This window comes from Eubalaena glacialis, chromosome 1 (assembly GCF_028564815.1).
Source record: "Eubalaena glacialis isolate mEubGla1 chromosome 1, mEubGla1.1.hap2.+ XY, whole genome shotgun sequence".
NCBI classification, from domain to species: Eukaryota; Metazoa; Chordata; class Mammalia; order Artiodactyla; family Balaenidae; genus Eubalaena; species Eubalaena glacialis.
Genome location: NC_083716.1, coordinates 39490775 through 39508353, shown reverse-complemented (window position 1 = coordinate 39508353; position 17579 = coordinate 39490775). Strand labels below are relative to the sequence as shown.

General features: G+C 41.5%; 1 protein-coding gene across 13 annotated transcripts in view; it reads right to left on the bottom strand.

Annotated features, from left to right (window-relative positions):
- SGMS1 (sphingomyelin synthase 1) overlaps positions 1 to 17579 on the bottom strand; it is a 296929-nt gene that overhangs the window by 207560 nt on the left and 71790 nt on the right. For 10 of the 13 annotated variants that reach the window (XM_061175403.1, XM_061176499.1, XM_061176426.1 and 7 more), the window contains exon 3: positions 4707 to 4837. The exons of 2 other annotated variants lie outside the window; for them this stretch is intronic. The gene's annotated coding sequence lies outside the window, so the exon portion shown is untranslated. The remainder of the gene's footprint in view (positions 1 to 4706; positions 4838 to 17579) is intronic. One more of the 13 variants, XM_061175091.1, reaches the window with a different exon arrangement.

The following is a 17579-nucleotide window of genomic DNA, read 5'->3' as shown; positions in this document are numbered from 1 at the left end:
AGTTTTCTAGTTTACTGAAGGAGGGCAAGTCCAGCACCAGTTACCTCTATTTCTCTTGGTGCCTTCAACACTAAGTGATGCTTGTGGGACACAGAGCTGCTCTATTGGGAAGAGTTAAGAATCAAACACTTGGAGCATGTAACAAACGCTCTTTATTTAAACATTTCAAAGAAACTCTCTAACAATCTGTTCCTTAGAAACGTTATGTGTTTACTTTTATTGCAGCACTGTGGCAAGAAAAACGCTCTCTAGCAGTCAGGCAATTCTAAATAAAATGACAAGAAAGTGTCTCTATTCCTTCCGGAAAGCTGATACTCACTTCAGATAGCCAGCTGGCTATCACTCTGACATATATTTCCCTTTATTTCCATAACTCTTCCTCCAAATGGTAAAATAAAACACTATAGTCTAGCCAAAGAATCCAAAGTTAGTTGCTATTCTTTATTTTTCTTGTTTATGTGCATGTACTTAGGGGTGAGGAGAAGACTCCTTTTCATATAAATCATTTTCTGGCATATTTCCATTTCCACTTCTAACCACTGGTGAGAAAATAATCAGAAAAAAAAATAGTCCAAAAGAAAACCTGCAACCCCAGATACAAAGTTAATCAAAAGGAAACTGGCAAACAAGAATAGTATTTTCTTCTCACATGCTGTGAGAAAAGAGGAGTTTGCCATCACAGGAAAATGGAGATTAGGCCTTTCCCTGCACAAGCCAGCGGATCTGAGCCACGGGCGCGGGCACACACGCAGCTTTCCACACAGCGCACCAGGCAGAACGGGGGACGACCCCTTTCTACTTCTTGAGCAGATTTTCTCCATATTGGACATGCACACTGCAGCCCATCTAATTCATTTTCTCTAAAGGAATCGGTGCATGGAAGTTATACCTCTCTTCGGTTTTACTTCAGGCCCCCTAGAACTTAAAGGCGAGCGTCTGATGTAAACGCAGTGTTTATCTGTCCATTTGCCTGCCTCACCGTGCAGGCCCTCTCCGTCCTCGAGGGACTCTTACATCAGTCTTCTCAGGTCTCCGCGTCTCCGTGTGGACCCTGCTGAACTCTGTTTCCTCAAGTCAGCATGTGTCCAGCACTCTAATCAAGTATGAATTCTCCGGCGGTTCCCCTTTCCCAGGGATATAGTCAGAGCCCCTGGGCTTCACAAAGCAAGACCTCTGCGATCTGCTCCCTGCTCAGCTTTCCCCTTCACCCCCCGCAACACGCTATGTCCCGTGAATGAAAACCCTGGAGCCGTTTCCCCTTCATGAAAGACCCCTTCCTCCCTTTCTTCTCTTGACTAAATCACTGAGGCTTGACAACCTCTGGGAAATACGTCATGATCACCATTCAAAGCTGGGTTAGTGCCAACCTTAGTTTCCTCACTGCACCTGTGCTAACCTTTACAATGATAACAATGTTTACTGAGCGCTTACACGTGCTAAGCACTAGGGGCACGTAGCACGCACTATCTCATTGAGTGCTCTCACCAACTCTGTATGGTAGGAGCTGTTAACAGTCTACCCTGCAGATGAGCAAGGGGACAGAGAGGGTCAACAGCCTCCCGCATGCCACACAGCCAGTGAGGGGTGGGACCAAAGAGCTTAAAGGCTTTCTATAAACAGTACTTAACATATCTAACTGAAAAACTGACAGTATAACTGGTGTTTCCAGGGAAAGGCCCAGAATGGCAACAGATGATGACCCTGTGACAGCACTAAAAGGGTAAGAGTGAGATGTGAGAAACTCATCAGAGTTCTTTAGAAGAGGATGCCGTAAAGATACTCATAAACTAACATCAACTGTGACACTCATAAAAGAACAAAATATTTCATCAAGACAGGGGACCAGCAATTTCAAGAATCCAGGAATATACACATGGCTCAAGCAAAAAGTATTTAAAAGTAGTGGGGGAAATGGAAAAGGATGTTCTCACTAGAAACAAACAAAATTTGGAATTCCCTGGTGGTCCAGTGGTTAGGACTCTGCGCTTCCACTGCAGGAGCAAGGATTTGATCCCTGGTCAGGCAACTAAGATCCTGCATGCTGTGGGGTGCAGCCAAAAAAAAAAAAAAAGAAACAAACACAAAAATGTATTATATCAAAGATTAAAAGGACTTCTCAGAGGGAAGAATCTGGAATATTTGTATAATTAAATCAATTCCATTCTCAAGAAGCTCATATACTGCACAACCAGTAGGACCGATGCTCTATGTTAGCTCGTACACAAGTTGAGTAAGTGAGGACTGGGGAACGGGCAAAATCCTGTTGTAGCCCATCTGGGCCCTGCATGTCACTGGTCCAGTATGTTCATTCCTGGCCCCAGGTTGTGGAGTTGGGGACCTAACGAAGGAGGCATGAACAGGACTCCCATGACCAGCTGCCTCCCAAATGGCACAGTGTAAAGCAGAGAGGATGAGTGTTTCAGTACCAGGCATCACCTCACACAGGGGAGGCGTCTTCACATCGCAGACCCTGACTGTGGAGGAGGATGTACAACTTCAGGTCATAATTAATATCAGCCAGGGTCAGAGTGACCAATGCTGGGCTCTACACTTCCAGAGAAAACTGAAAACAAAACAAAACAGAAAAGGACCAAAAGTAGATGAAACCCACAGGGATGAGAAGTATGAAGCCCACAGGGAAAGTCTAAACTAGGAAAGAGAAAACAAGGAAGACTCCACCATTTAACATCATTTTAAGGACTACCCTGCTGAGAGCCATGGACAGCATTTTTCCATTCCCACCAAAGACAGCACAGAGAAAATAGTTTTAACCTGCAGTATGAAAAGTTTAGCTTCAATGTGAAGACTTTCCTAAAGCCAGAATTTTTAACGAAGGAATATGTAGTTTGTATGTCCATGACATGCTTGCTATGATAATTACCAATGTTTGGAGCTCTCATATTTGTATTCAAGTAGTATTGGCATTATGATTCTGCCTCAGAGAAGTTGCAATAATAACAGGTAACACAACTGTCTACTGAGTGCTTTACTATAGGCTAAAGGTCGCTCAGGGAGACCTGAGACAGAAGCTCAGCTCTGCCTGTGCTGTGGGCTTCACACAGTCTTGCCTGATTCAAAGTCCAACCTCTTAACTACAGGGATAAGACGAATATACATGAAACTTACTATTTGTAAAGTGGGATAATACCTGCTTCATAAGGCTCTTGGAAAGACTCAGTAAGTTAATCATAAAATATTTAGCCTGTGCCTACCCCATAGTAAGCACTTAATAAATGTTAGCTATTATGATTGACAAATAATTTTAACCTTGCCTGGGTCAACCTCTTCTAGTTATTCAGTCTCTGATCCTATTAAAGTCAAGATAGAGAGTTTACGTCAATGAGGCAAATACAACTTCAAGATGAAAAAGAACTGGTCATGCCTTCAACCATTCCACCCATCCATATCCATCCACTCCTTCAACAGAGTTTCACGGTGAGCCCACCATGTGTAGAGCACTGGGGCAGGGCCTGTGCAGAATATGAAGACAAAAATGACATGGCCCATAGCTATGCTCAAAGAACACCGCCATCTTATTATTAACCACAAACATTGCAGAATACTCACTACATGCCAGGAACTGTTCTAAGCACCCTAAGTGCCGTGTGTGTGTGTGTGTGTGTATACTCTTAATCCTCACAACAACCCTTTAAAGTAAATACTATTTATTATCCCCAATTTATGGATGAGAAACTAAGGCACAGAGATAAGTAACTTGCTCCAGCTTTCACAGCTTGTAATTGACAGAGCTGGGATTCCATTCCAGGCTGTCCAATTTCAGAGTCTTGGGCTCTTAACCACTCGATATATTGCCTCCTCCGAGACTTGACCACTAAGAACTAGAGCAAGGACAGACTATGGTAAGGGCCCAGCAGGAACACAGATAAAGTGCAGTGCTCATGAGTGAGCTGTGCTATCTTTACACCTAACACAGAGTATGAGTCCTTTAACTACAGAATGATGTGTTCAAGCACATGATACCAACCCAGACCGAAAGCCATCCATAAAGCACTGGTGTCTGCCACTCTGAAGCGCCCTCTTCTCAGTGATTTAACACACACTAAAGGGAAAGAGGAGCGCTCAGAATCTGGGCTTAGAAGTCAGACACGCCTGGGTTTCAATTCCAAGTCCTCCAATACAGCCTTGAACAAATTACTTGATCTTTCTCTGTGCTTCAGTGTCTTCACTAAGGAGTAAATGAGGTAATTTATACAAAGAACTTCATTCTAGTACTTGGCACTAAGGACTATATATGTAAAATAATATTAATTAATTAATTAACTAATTAATTGCTGGTTTGCTTCAAGACTCAGTCCTAAGCCATGTGGAAAAACTCCAAGTAGACAATACCAAGTTAATAGACCAAGAAAAATGCAATCTGTAGCATCTGAAATATACTGTGGATTCATTATGAATAAATATGAACTACTGTAACTTAAAAATATTATAAGCCTGTGTTTCTAAATGCTAGGGAATAAAAAAACCTTCCATTTTAAGAAATAAGAGAGGCTGCTGTATATTAAGGGCCGACTCTGTTCTTGGTCGCTTAACAGTCACTTCACAGATGTTACTGAGTCTTCAGAACCACTCAGAGTCTCGTCAAATGATCCAGATTTTACAGGTGAGGATTCTGAGCCTCCCAGAGGCTAAGTGATTGGGCTCCACAATAGGCAGCGGAGACTGTTGCTAAAAATTAGAAGACTCACCCATGAGGCAAGCAGGAACGTAATCTCGGGATCAGGCAGTCACTCCACAGAGCATTTCTTTGGCACCCGCCGGAATTTCACTGGGCAACATTCCATGTAATCCAACTCTCATCCCCAAGGTGTGTTCTGTGCTTTAAAGAAGCCCAAATCACTGAAAGGTTAGGATATGTCACCCGTCAAAATGACATACTACTACAGATCTCATTCTATCACCCAATTTAGTCATAATGGCCTTGGGAACATTATCAGAGAGGCATGATTTACAAACTGCTATGGCTCTCCAAAAGTGACTAAATTTCCACAAGAACAAATTGGGTTCTAGAGCTGGGACACTGTGAAAATGAACATCGATAGCACAGCACAAAGTACGTGTCTGGGTGAGACTAAAGAAGGAAAAAGTATATTGAAATATCCTTTTCTCATTTTGTATATAGCAGAGGATCCTCATCACACAGAGTCAAATCAGTGACTCCCGAACTTCCTTATTTGTGGTTTTCTATGTGTCAACTCGCCCACAAGAAAAAAAAGAAAGCAACAAGAAAGTTCACTGTATAAATTCTAAGACTTGAGTCTGCTTCTAATACTTCCAGAATATGAACTCCATCCTTGACAGCAGAGTCCACATTTTGATCACCACTGTATCCTCAGCACAATACACGGATGGGTATACCATAGGCCTTCAATAAATATGGGTGTTGTTCACGCCCAGAACAATACAAAAATGTAGGGGAAGGAATTCCCTGGCAGTCCACGGGTTAGGACTCCACACTTTCACTGCCAAGGGCCCAGGTTCAATCTCTGGTCGGGGAACAAAGATCCCACAAACCAAGCCGCAGCCAAAAAAAAAAAAAAAAAAAAAAAAATGTAGGGGAGAAAAGGTGAGAATGGCTGCCCAAGGAAGGATCACTTAGCCCATTCAAGCAGGACTCAGCACCAAAATGCTGCTTGCAACTGAATAATTTTAAGAAATGTAGGATTTTAGGAGTTCAGATTTTCTGATTTTTTTTTTTTTGGAAGGAACACATATTAAACTTTGGGGGCAAAAAAATGCCTCCCAGCCCCTCTTAACTATTCAAAATACTTGCCAATATTTTGAAATACTTACTGGCCTGAAATATGCCTTCTAATCTGCTATTTCAGAAATATGAATCATATATGTGAAAAATTTACTGCTAGCATTGTGCTAGATATAGCCGACATAAAGAAGAACAAGACTGGGCCAACTAGAGTTTAATAGAGACACAGACTGTAAACAAATAATTACAATACCATACAATTAGAGCTTTTGGCAAAGCGAGTTGAGTGCAGAAGGGTGCAGAGGAGGGCAAGACTAAGCCTGCTGAGCGTTTCAATCCCACATGTGAGGAAGGATCTTTCTTTTCCCAAAGTCCTTTGCAATTTCCTTGTCCAATCCTCATTATTTTCTTTAAAGCAATAAAGCAGCACAATCCATCTATGTACTAAGTACTTTAAATAGTCATCATGCTCCTCAAACATCATCACACCCCCATGAAAAACTGCACATTACTTTAATGTACGCTAGTTAAATAAGAAGTTTCTCAATTAATGATCAGCCACACCGTAATACTGGTTGCTAAATACATACACAGCTTAAGTGTTTAAATAAGCTGTAGCAGGATTTTCTGGCCCTAAAGTTTCCTCCAAAATCCATGGCCTTCTTATAGCCAATTAAAACTGTATGTAATTTTCTGTCCAAAAATCTTAAAGATACAAGCCAAATGAACTGTTTATCTAAAATCATCACACCATCATTAGCAGTTCATTTTATTAAATTATTTACATGCTACCCATCTGCAGGAAAGATTTGAGGCAACGTTCGATAAAAGACACATATGCACTTGGAAGTCACAAATATAAAGTCATGAAATGAAAAAAGTTGATTTTCCAACCACAAGATAATGCTGTTGGTGTCCTTGAACAGTAAAATTTCTACATTTCTAATAGGCAGAGCAAAAAGGGAAATGAGGCAGGCCACATAATTCTGATTAAAGGAAGAATAGAAAAAGGCCTTTCCCCCTAGGTACTGAGAAACAGAATCATCTTTTTTTTTTTTCCTTTTCCATTATGATTTATTGTAGGATATTGAATATAGTCCCCTGTGCTATAGAATAGGACCTTGTTGTTTATCCATTCTATATAAAATAGTTTACATCTGCTAACCCCAAATTTCCAATCCATCACTCCCCTACCACCCACACCCCCAGGATCATCTTTTTTTAACAATGGTTTATATAATACATGCAGCAGCATTGTCATGTGGTTTCTTATATTTTTACTATGAGTATAATATTAAAGTGTACCTCAGAGAAGGTACTCAGGGAGGCACTGACAATATAGAAATAAACACCCTTTCCTTCTATCAAGTTTAAAAGTCCTAAATAAGATGACTGAAAACACATTGGGCAGGAAGGTGTCACAGAGAAGTTGGTCCCCAAAACAAAACCTTCCAGGAAAAACCAATCCAAAATTTTTTCTAATACATCAGCACTAAAAAAACAAACAAACAAACAAAAAAAACTATGCTAATGAGGAAATGAGGATAAAGTGAAATGACTACTTTCCCCCATACAAGAAAGCATTTGGCATCACGTATCAAAACCCTTAAAAGTGTTCATACCATTTGACCCAGTTCCAGTTTGAACCTATCTTAAGGAAATAATTAGAAATGAGGATAAAATTTTATACATCAATGTTTATCACGTTTTCACTACTAAAATTCAAAATTACCTAATTGATCAATAACAGGGAAATGGTTTAAGAAATTGTGAAATATCCACATAACAGAACAGTATGCAGCCATTAAAAATTATATGCATGCAGAAATGCTTAAGATATAATATTAAATGAGGAAAGCAGGATACAAAAATACCCTTCTAAGTATACTATAATATAAAAATATGTATACACAGGAAAGGAATAGGCTAAATATACCAAGTAAGTTGACAGAATAATGTTTTCATGCCTTTCTTATTTACCTTTATAACCACAGCAACTAGAACAGTTTCCAGGTCATGGGAGGCATGCAGACATTGCTGAATTAATCATTTTCACCATTAAAAACAACAAATATCATTTAAAAAAATGTCCAGTCTTTTTTATTTGTGCCCTGGCTATTCATAAGAAACAGGTCAAACATTTGTTAAGAAGAGGTGCCTGTTTGGAGCACCGCAGTGGAAACATCACTCATGGGGAGGGAGAGGTTTTGTCCCATCTGTCGGTAAAAAGACCGCTTGGCAGGAATGATATTCATGCTCCTTTCCATCCCTTTACCAGTGTTGAGTGTGACTGAAGAGTTAGGTTCTTGGGAATTTGTATGAGTGTCCTTGTTATCTTTAATCTACACTCTGATGTTCAGCAAAAACTGACTTTCTAAGGTTCATTCCAGCTACAAAATTAGAGTCTATGCTCTAAGTATTCTCAGCAGACAGAAAATATAAAGGTTGCTGATCATACCAGTATCATTTATCTTATTCACCCACATTTGTGACAGGAACCAAATCAGTGTAGAATTATTAAAGAGAGGAAGAAGCATCTAAATGTTTAGTTTCTTATCTAAAATTGCCTTGAGGGTAATGTGTTCCACTTTGTTTTACTGGCACCTTGGAAGGGGGGAAAAAAAGTTTTAATTAAAAGTTTATTTTTCAAGAATATTTTTCTTCTAATTCATTTTCCAGATGGATCTCATTTGACAAAAACAGGACAAATTCTTTGCTCCTCCTGCTAAACTCAGAAAAGTTTAACTTTTTAATCCCCTGAGTCAAAACCCATTGTTGGCCCACTTCCTTTTACAGGAGCCACAGGAGGACGTGATTGAGCTTTCTTTTTTTTTTTTTAACATCTTTATTGGTGTATAATTGCTTTACAATGGTGTGTTAGTTTCTGCTTTATAACAAAGTGAATCAGTTATACATATACATATGTCCCCATATCTCTTCCCTCTTGCATCTCCCTCCCTCCCACCCTCCCTATCCCACCCCTCTAGGTGGTCACAAAGCACCAAGCTGATCTCCCTAGGCTATGCGGTTGCTTCCCACTAGCTATCTATTTTACGTTTGGTAGTGTATATATGTCCATGACACTCTCTCACTTTGTCACAGCTTACCCTTCCCCCTCCCCATATCCTCAAGTCCATTCTCTAGTAGGTCTGTCTTTATTCCCGTCTTGCCACTAGGTTCTTCATGACCTTTTTTTTTTTTTTCCTTAGATTCCATATATATGTGTTAGCATACTGTATTTGTTTTTCTCTTTCTGACTTACTTCACTCTGTATGACAGACTCTAACTCCATCCACCTCACTACAAATAACTCAATTTCGTTTCTTTTTATGGCTGAGTAATATTCCATTGTATATATGTGCCACATCTTCTTTATCCATTCATCCGACGATGGACACTTAGGTTGCTTCCATGTCCTGGCTATTGTAAATAGAGCTGCAATGAACATTTTGGTACATGACTCTTTTTGAATTATGGTTTTCTCAGGGTATATGCCCAGTAGTGGGATTGCTGGGTCGTATGGTAGTTCTATTTTTAGTTTTTTAAGGAACCTCCATACTGTTCTCCATAGTGGCTGTATCAATTTACATTCCCACCAACAGTGCAAGAGAGTTCCCTTTTCTCCACACCCTCTCCAGCATTTATTGTTTCTAGATTTTTTGATGATGGCCATTCTGACCGGTGTGAGACGATATCTCATTGTAGTTTTGATTTGCATTTCTCTAATGATTAATGATGTTGAGCATTCTTTCATGTGTTTGTTGGCAATCTGTATATCTTCTTTGGAGAAATGTCTATTTAGGTCTTCTGCCCATTTTTGGATTGGGTTGTTTGTTTTTTTGTTATTGAGTTGCATGAGCTGAGCTTTGAACAGTGAAGGAGAGGGCTGCAGGGCTGGAGGAAGGAAGCCTGGTTCCATGATGTGCCTCAGAGGGGGCTGGACCCCAGTCAACCGCCCAGAGGTCTGGTTTTGTTTGAGGTGCATCACCAATGCTCTCACTTACGTCAAAAAAAAAGACGCACTGTCCAGAGTTATCATTACTCGCACTTCTGTGGATTCTCCACATGTATCACTGGCCACATCTTCACAAGATGAGCGTTCTCCTACTAAAGGGTCTATAGCGTCTTTTTTTATCAGAGGCCTAAACAATTTTTACTGAAAATATCTGTTTTCTATACTCTCTTTATATGTTCCTGGTCTCCCAAGTTTGGGGCCCTACAATGGAGTTTAAGAAATCAAAATCTTAACTCAGAGTTACCTCCCCAGACTTAAAAAGTTGCTTATGTAAAAAAAAACCAAAAAAAAATTGCTTATGTGTCCCCACCACAACAGAGTCCCAGCAGCCCGAGGAAGTGGCAGTGTCCCTGCAAGCATCAGCTCCCAGCCTCACCGCCCCTCTGGCTTTCCTGATGCCTCAGGATCCCCAGGTCCTGAGGGGCATCAGCAGGAGTCATCCCTGGCTCACAAGCCCCTCTGCTCTCCAGACCTCCTCCCGCCAGCGTGGGAGAGCAGAGAGCTGCCAGATGCGGCAGCCAGGGACCCTTCCTCTGCAGAGTGTACTACCAGCCTGTCTCCCCTGTTCCTTCCAAGAGGAACTGGGTTGGAAATACTGTATGCCCATTGTTTTATTAATAAAACTTTGGGGGGCTTCCCTGGTGGTGCAGTGGTTGAGAATCTGCCTGCCAATGCAGGGGACACGGGTTCGAGCCCTGGTCTGGGAGGATCCCACGTGCCACGGAGCAGCTGGGCCCGTGAACCACAATTACTGAGCCTGCGCTCCTCAACAAGATAGTGAGAGGCCCGCACACCGCGATGAAGAGTGGCCCCCGCTTGCCACAACTAGAGAAAGCCCTCACACAGAAACGAAGACCCAACACAGCCATAAATAAATAAATAAATACTTTAAAAAAAAAAGAAAACTTTGGGAGGAGGAGTAATATATATTCACCGAAGGGAAATTAGAAGAGAGGGGACAAGGCACTAACATTATTATGTATTTCTTGCCAACCTTTGTCACTTGAGATTTCAACGAAAGCAGAATCCTAGACTGTGCAGATCACCAACCTAGACAGACACCGCTCAGTATTATGTGAACTTAGGCCTCACTTTACAGCGTTCCCAGAAGAGTAAGCAGACCCCACATGGGTGGAGAAGATTCTGTATTTCTCTGAGTGCCTCGCCCACAGTGTATACTCAAAGCTCTCAGCTCTAAACTCTAGATAGAATGAAGGTCCTCTGAACAAAAGAGGATATACGAATATCCATCTTCGCCTAAATAGATTTTAAAAATCCTCATGCGAAAAAAAAAGAAAAAAATCTATAGCTAACTAAATTTAGTAAACTCAGGGTTAACGCAAACCCAAAAGATGTCTTTAAGGCAAGACACCTGGAGCCTCAGTATACTAACTGTGAGATGCAAGTGGGGACTTGGCAGCTGCGGGACATGCTGACCTGTCTCCTTTCACAAACCTATTTGTCCCGCCCCCTTTTATGTTTTCCCCCATGGAGCCTTCTCCTAAGAAGAGTGTCCCACAGAGTATATTCTAAGAAATCCTGCTGCAAAGCATTTCCTTTAAATAAGACCTAAATTCTTAATGGGCTGACTCACTCATAGAGCTCTGTGGCCTCACCTCTGAGAACTGGAAGCCTACCATGGGCTAGGCCTTTAGCTGGAAACCTTATAGCACCTGAGGCTCTCACATCTCTGATTCAGCCACTCCTGGGGCAAGGGGGCCAAGCCTAGGCTTAGTGGGTGTTCCCCAGGCACCCTAAGAGTGTATGATGCATGATGTGTATGATGTTCAGCAGGGAATTTCCCAGGCAGAGTTTCAAACCAGGCAAATGTAGTCACTATTAAAGTATTAGACTTAGTTTATCTATGTTCCTCTTAACTATACTGATATATCCCTTCTTTCTTCCCACTCTTTAATTCACCCCCAATCACATTTATTCCTCATAATCAGAACCCTCATTTCCTCTGTGCTAATGATCAACTAAATCCAGAATAAAATGTGAGGGACTAATAGCTTCTTAGAACTACCAGTAATGTTTGGATTTAAAAATAATTATATATTGAAATACTTGGATAACAGGTTGACAAAGCACCCTTTAATAATTTGATCATGTTTTTATTTACTGTATTAAACTTTTTAATCACAAAAATAATGACACATGTTCAAATTAAACATTTTAAGCACTTAAGCCCTAAGAAAGAATTCCAGGTACTTGGAATTCAACCACTTAAAGATACTCCAAGTGAACATTTTGATTAATGCCTTTCCTGGTTTTTCCCTCTGTGTTTACATATTTCTTTATTGAAACATTAACCTTATATATTCTATTACAGCCTATTTTTCATACATTTTGTCCCATGTCAATATTTCTCCTCAATATCATTGTCATGGTTATAAAATTATTCCACTATATAGATGAATTATAACGTGTTCATCCAAGGCCCTTTGGGGGGCCATCTGGGTTGCTTCCAATGTTCAGTTTCAAACAATGCTCACTAACCATACTCAGAGCTGAATCTCTGAACAAAGCTCTACTCATCTGCTTAGAAATTACTCTGAGAAGTAGGCTCACTGAGTCAAAGGAAGAACACACTCTTTCTCAATTGGTCACAGGAGACCGTGTAGGGAAAAACCAGCCCTCTGACTCATTTTAGTTTGCCATTTCTCTCAACCTCCTGTAGCTGCATTTCCCCAGTCTGTTCCTATTGCCTTTACTGTTAGTCTAATTATCATCCGGTTTCCAAGATATTCAAATCCCATAGTCTATTGGACATCCTTAGGTCAACAAGCTTTCTGGCTTAACTCTTAGTCCTTTAAAATAAGATCTGATGTCACCCTCTCTTTTGAGTTCCTAAATTTTTATTCATCTGTCCCTTCTCTGATATCTCTAACTGAATGACTGATATGAAGCAGCAAATTTTCCAGGACCCTTGTCCGATCCTTAGTTCAAAACTTTTTCCTCCCCACAGTAGCCTTCTGATCCACAGGCAAAATAACTCCAGAAGGTTTGGGAGCTCAGAACACGTCCCTCCAAATCTCGAACACTCCTACTGCTAAGGGCACTTGGCTGGGATGGTGTCTGTGATAAAAATATTGGATTCCCTGTCCCCATCCCCTCTCATGATGTAACAATTTACTTAGCATCACCCTGTTTATTTTTATGAGACCAAGGTGTCAGTGGGACAACGGACAGTGGTATTTTGTCACATCAGGGTGTTTCCTGAGTGGAAAAGTAGTAGCAGTTCAGGATTACTGTCTGGGTCATAACTCTTGTCCACAGTGGACCATCGGGAAGGGCGAAGCTGCAAAGCAGAATCCAGGAAGAGTGATGGCTCCACTGTCAGAGCACAACTGCCAGCCAGGAAGATGGCTGCAACCATTTGTTTATTTTCCCGGTAAGTAATTTAGCTCATACTGCATCTATTAAGCCATGCGGATTCATCACATAATAAATGCTGGGTCTATTCTCAAGGAAGCACTGAACAAGATGCAGGCAAACCCAAAGAGCTCCAGTGTTTCTCGTGGCGGCGCATTAGCATTCTGGACAGGACAATCCTTCATTGTGTGCGACTGTCCCAAGGACCAAGGGGCATTTAGTATCCACACCCTCGGGATGTTCAATGCTAATAATATACACACCCCTCATCATTGTGACAACCACGAATGTCCTTACAGGTTTCTAAATGCCAGGGCCGGGAGGGTGGGGGTGTGGGGAGAACACCATCACCCACTGAGAATCTGTTTCTTTTTGGTGAGATAGAATGAACACTTAGGAAATGACAGAAAACAATTGTTAATCTGGATACGGAATCGTGCAAGCTCTAAGTACCAAAAAGGGTCGAAGGAGATCAAGGAAGGCTAAAGGTGCAGAGCAAGAACTGGATAGGAACTGGAGATAGGAACTGGAGAGCGACAGCTGTAACCTCTCTCAGGGGTCCAGTCCAGGGTTAAAGTTTGCTGTGAAATGCTCTCTCACCAGCACCCTGGATTGCCCCTCCTTTAAGCTGATTACACGAGCTACTGCAAGTAAAGCACATCCTACACACTCGGCAATGCCAACTTTAAAATGCTGTTACTGTTTCTGCCTTCCGATTCGGGGCAAGTTTTCTCCTTGCGTCCTGGGCAGTCAGGGAGGGCAGGAAATAAGGGAGTCTTGCTGAAGGTGAAGGCCACTGCCAGCCTAACCCTTCTGGGCCGCTCCAGAGAACTAGACCAGAAGCACTGCCCCTTCACCGCAGGACTGGCTCTCACTAGGCACCGAGGGGACCAGAGCCTTGCCTGGTTCCTTTCTGCCCACGTCAGCTGTGATCAAAGGACCATTGTGCCCAGAGGGCCAGTGTGTTTAAGTCTCTGGGAACAATGCCTTTGTTGATCTTTGGTGCTCTGGTTGAATAAGGTCATTGACTGGTTTCAACCTCGGCCACCATCAATATCTTCACCTTTTACTGGACAACATTGGCAGCGGTATATTTTCTGATGTCACTGTTATGCTCAGGCGAGACTGAAGAGGTCAGTGAATGAGACATCTTTTATAGATCCTACTCAATATTTACTAATGCCGCACTATATACTAGGTATTATACGGCTGTGGTATTCAAACTTTTGGAGCTTATTTAAAATGCAGATTTCCAGGCCTCAGGAAGTCTGATCCAGTTAAGTTGTGGAGGCAGGAATGTGCAATTTAACCAACCCCGGGTGCTCCTGATACAGGTGGATCCATGGGGATACTTTACGAAACACTGCCACGCAATGACAGTAAACTAAATAAAAAACTAGCATCTTCGTGATGTTTTACATTCTATCTCCTTGAAACGTATTTTTCACTAGCAAAATAAAAACTTAACAAGAGATAACTTAATTCTGAAAGAAAATTAGAGTCCCTGTTGTAAAGGACTCATATACAGATATAGGTAAGCTTGCAATTAAAACTTACATTTACATGCATTAAAAAATTACATTTTATTCTCCACGTAAGTGCCTGATCACAAGATGAGTATTTGTTATACAAAGCACACTGAATGTAACTATACAACCTTTTATTTGGATAAGCTTTACGAATTTTTCAGTGTTTCTTACTCTATCTTCATGAAAGCATATCTTACATTACCACCTGATTACTTGCATCAGACTGCACGCAAACTAAGGCACAACAAGTTTACGCAAATGTCTAAAGACAAGAACCTACACATCTGGAATGCTATGCCTTTTTCTGCTAGACTGGAAATGGCAAAGAGGTTTCATGCCACATGCCAATTCAGATGGACCAGCAGACCAGAAACAGCTGCCTAGACAGCAACTAAGAAAGCCAGCCCAGGGGAAGGGAGTCGTAACAGAGGAGCAGTGTCTGCCTCGAGCACAGGTGAGAAAAGGGGTGGTATCTTGTGCACACACAGACCAGACATGCCACCCCTCAGATTCAGAAGCACTTAACCTGTTTGTAAACACCACTACTTTCCTTCATTCAACAAATACGACTAAGTGCCTACTATATGCCAGACCCTACGCTAGGTACTAGGGATATACCAAGAGTGATAAATCTACCAATGGGATGGACATGATGCAAGAAGACGGTCTCGGGACTTCCCTGGTGGTCCAGTGTCTAAGTCTCCCCAATGCAGGGGGCCGGGGTTCGATCCCTGGTCAGGGAACTGGATCCCACATGCCGCAACTAAAGATCTTGGGTGCTGCAATGAAGACTCGATGAAGCCAAATAAAGAAATAAATAAAAGAAGACGCTCTCTAACCTAAGGCTTTACCTGACAAAATGGTATTTTAAGGGGAGACCCAAAGAAAAAATAGAAGTCGACAAAATGTTAAAAAGTGGGGAGGAAAGTAGAAGTGAATGCTATTTCTGAGGAACTGAAACCAAGTCAATCATAGCTGGACCACGGAGAGGGAGAGGGGGAATGGGGAGGACCGGGGCAGGCCGGCAATAGCCAGGTCACGTGGGACTCTGAGATCCTGATTTCAACTGAAGATCATGGGGATCATGGGAAAGCTGGGTGATGCCAGTTTATTTGTTTCCCAGTTTTGTTTTGGGTTGGGTTTTTTGGGGGGATGGGGGGGTAGCAGATTTTCATTTCAGAAAGAGGATGGGAAAGAATCCCAGTAAATGTAGAAGAGCGACTGCAGTCACCCAAGTGACCAGACCAGCAGGGTGGCAAAGAGTTGGGGAGAAGTTGGTGGATTTCAGATACTTTTTGAAGACAGAATCAACAGTGACTCGGTTTGGGAGAGAATATAGAGGATGAGAGAAAGGGAGAAGACCAAGATGCAGCTGTGATAAAAGTGCTTTGGACACATTCAACCGGAAACTCTGCAAGGCAGCTGGACCAACCACGGTTGGAGATCTTAAGAGAGACTGAAGATTTGAATATCTGGGGGTTGCAGGCACAGAAGAAGAAAAGACCAAAAACATTGATTCCGTATCTTCTGCTTTCCAATCCAGTTAAATTTTATAAGAGTTATGCTGCTACACCTGTAAAGACTTAATACAGCATAACATTATCATATAAGTCTCTGATTTTCTAAATTACAGCACTTATTGCAATTTTTTACCTCTTGTAGCAACTTAATTCAAGCAACAAGAAAACTCCTGCTATTGAAAATATTTCCTAAAAGTTTTGAACTTTCCTGCCTTGTTAAGTATGGCACATCAATATAATTTCATCTTTCTTTGGAGATTAAGTACCTTACATCCCCTAACGTCCTCACGAGGGGCATTAATTTGATCATTCAGAGCTCTGCCTATACAGTGATCTTCAGCCCCTCCCAGAACATCCCTCGGCTGTGGGAATGGGGACCACCTAGCTCCATCTGTCATACTCTAAGTGCACAGAGCTGTTGTAAGTTGCCAGACTTGGATTCAAGGCCAGGAGATGGGGCCAAGATCCTTGAAACTGTAACAGAGCCATCCACTCTTGGGAGGTTTTGGCAGGCGAAAAAGGCTTGTTTCATATCCAACCAAGAGAACCAAGAGAGTAGAGCCTCTGAAAGTCATGACTAGGACCAAACTGTCGGACTTATCCACCTTAAAAAAAGGACTTTTATTCCTGGAGCTGATGTTTTCTTTTCTGACAAAATACAAATCTCCTAGGACAAAGGCACTAAAACTGACAGTTATTTCACTTCAAGGAGAGTTTCTGATTCTTTCCTACAAACAGGTTTTAATAGGAAAAGCTCGAGATGTTGGCATCCAGGCGTGGAAAAGGCTGTGTGTCTCACACCTTTGCCTAAAATCACCCTGGTGGGAACTGTTATTTTTTTCTTAACATCTTCCCATAGCCACCACCACTAACATCAGATTTTCAAGGCACAGCTTCGAAGTTCCAGCAACCAAATTAGATCTTGTGGGAAAGAAAGCTGAAGACAACCACACCCTACAACTTCCGCTTTTCATTCTTCAAAGACTTGCACTTCATCCAAGACAGGGGTATAAACAAAATTTTCTGGGTTCTGTGTGTCTAAAATGGCTGGAAGTACATTTAATCTTCCCCTTAAAATTATTTTTATAAATTCAAAAAGATCCGACGCACATATGTATTTACAAATCACTGTTTTGAAGTGCTGCTACTCATTTAATTCTTAGACATCTGTTTAAGAGAAGATTACGAGACACCTGAAAGACTAAGAAAGAGAAGAGAAACTAGAATTTCTACAATCTCAACAATCTGGGCTAGAGCAGGAAATAGGCATATTTATCCATAGAAAATAAAGGTCAAAAGAGTTAGGATTTATAAATGACACGAGTCAAAGTAAAATGGTTAAAAACCAAAAACACTGTTTTAAGGGCCATAAAGAAAAGTTTGTGAGAAAACAGAAAAGCTATATATATTTAATATAG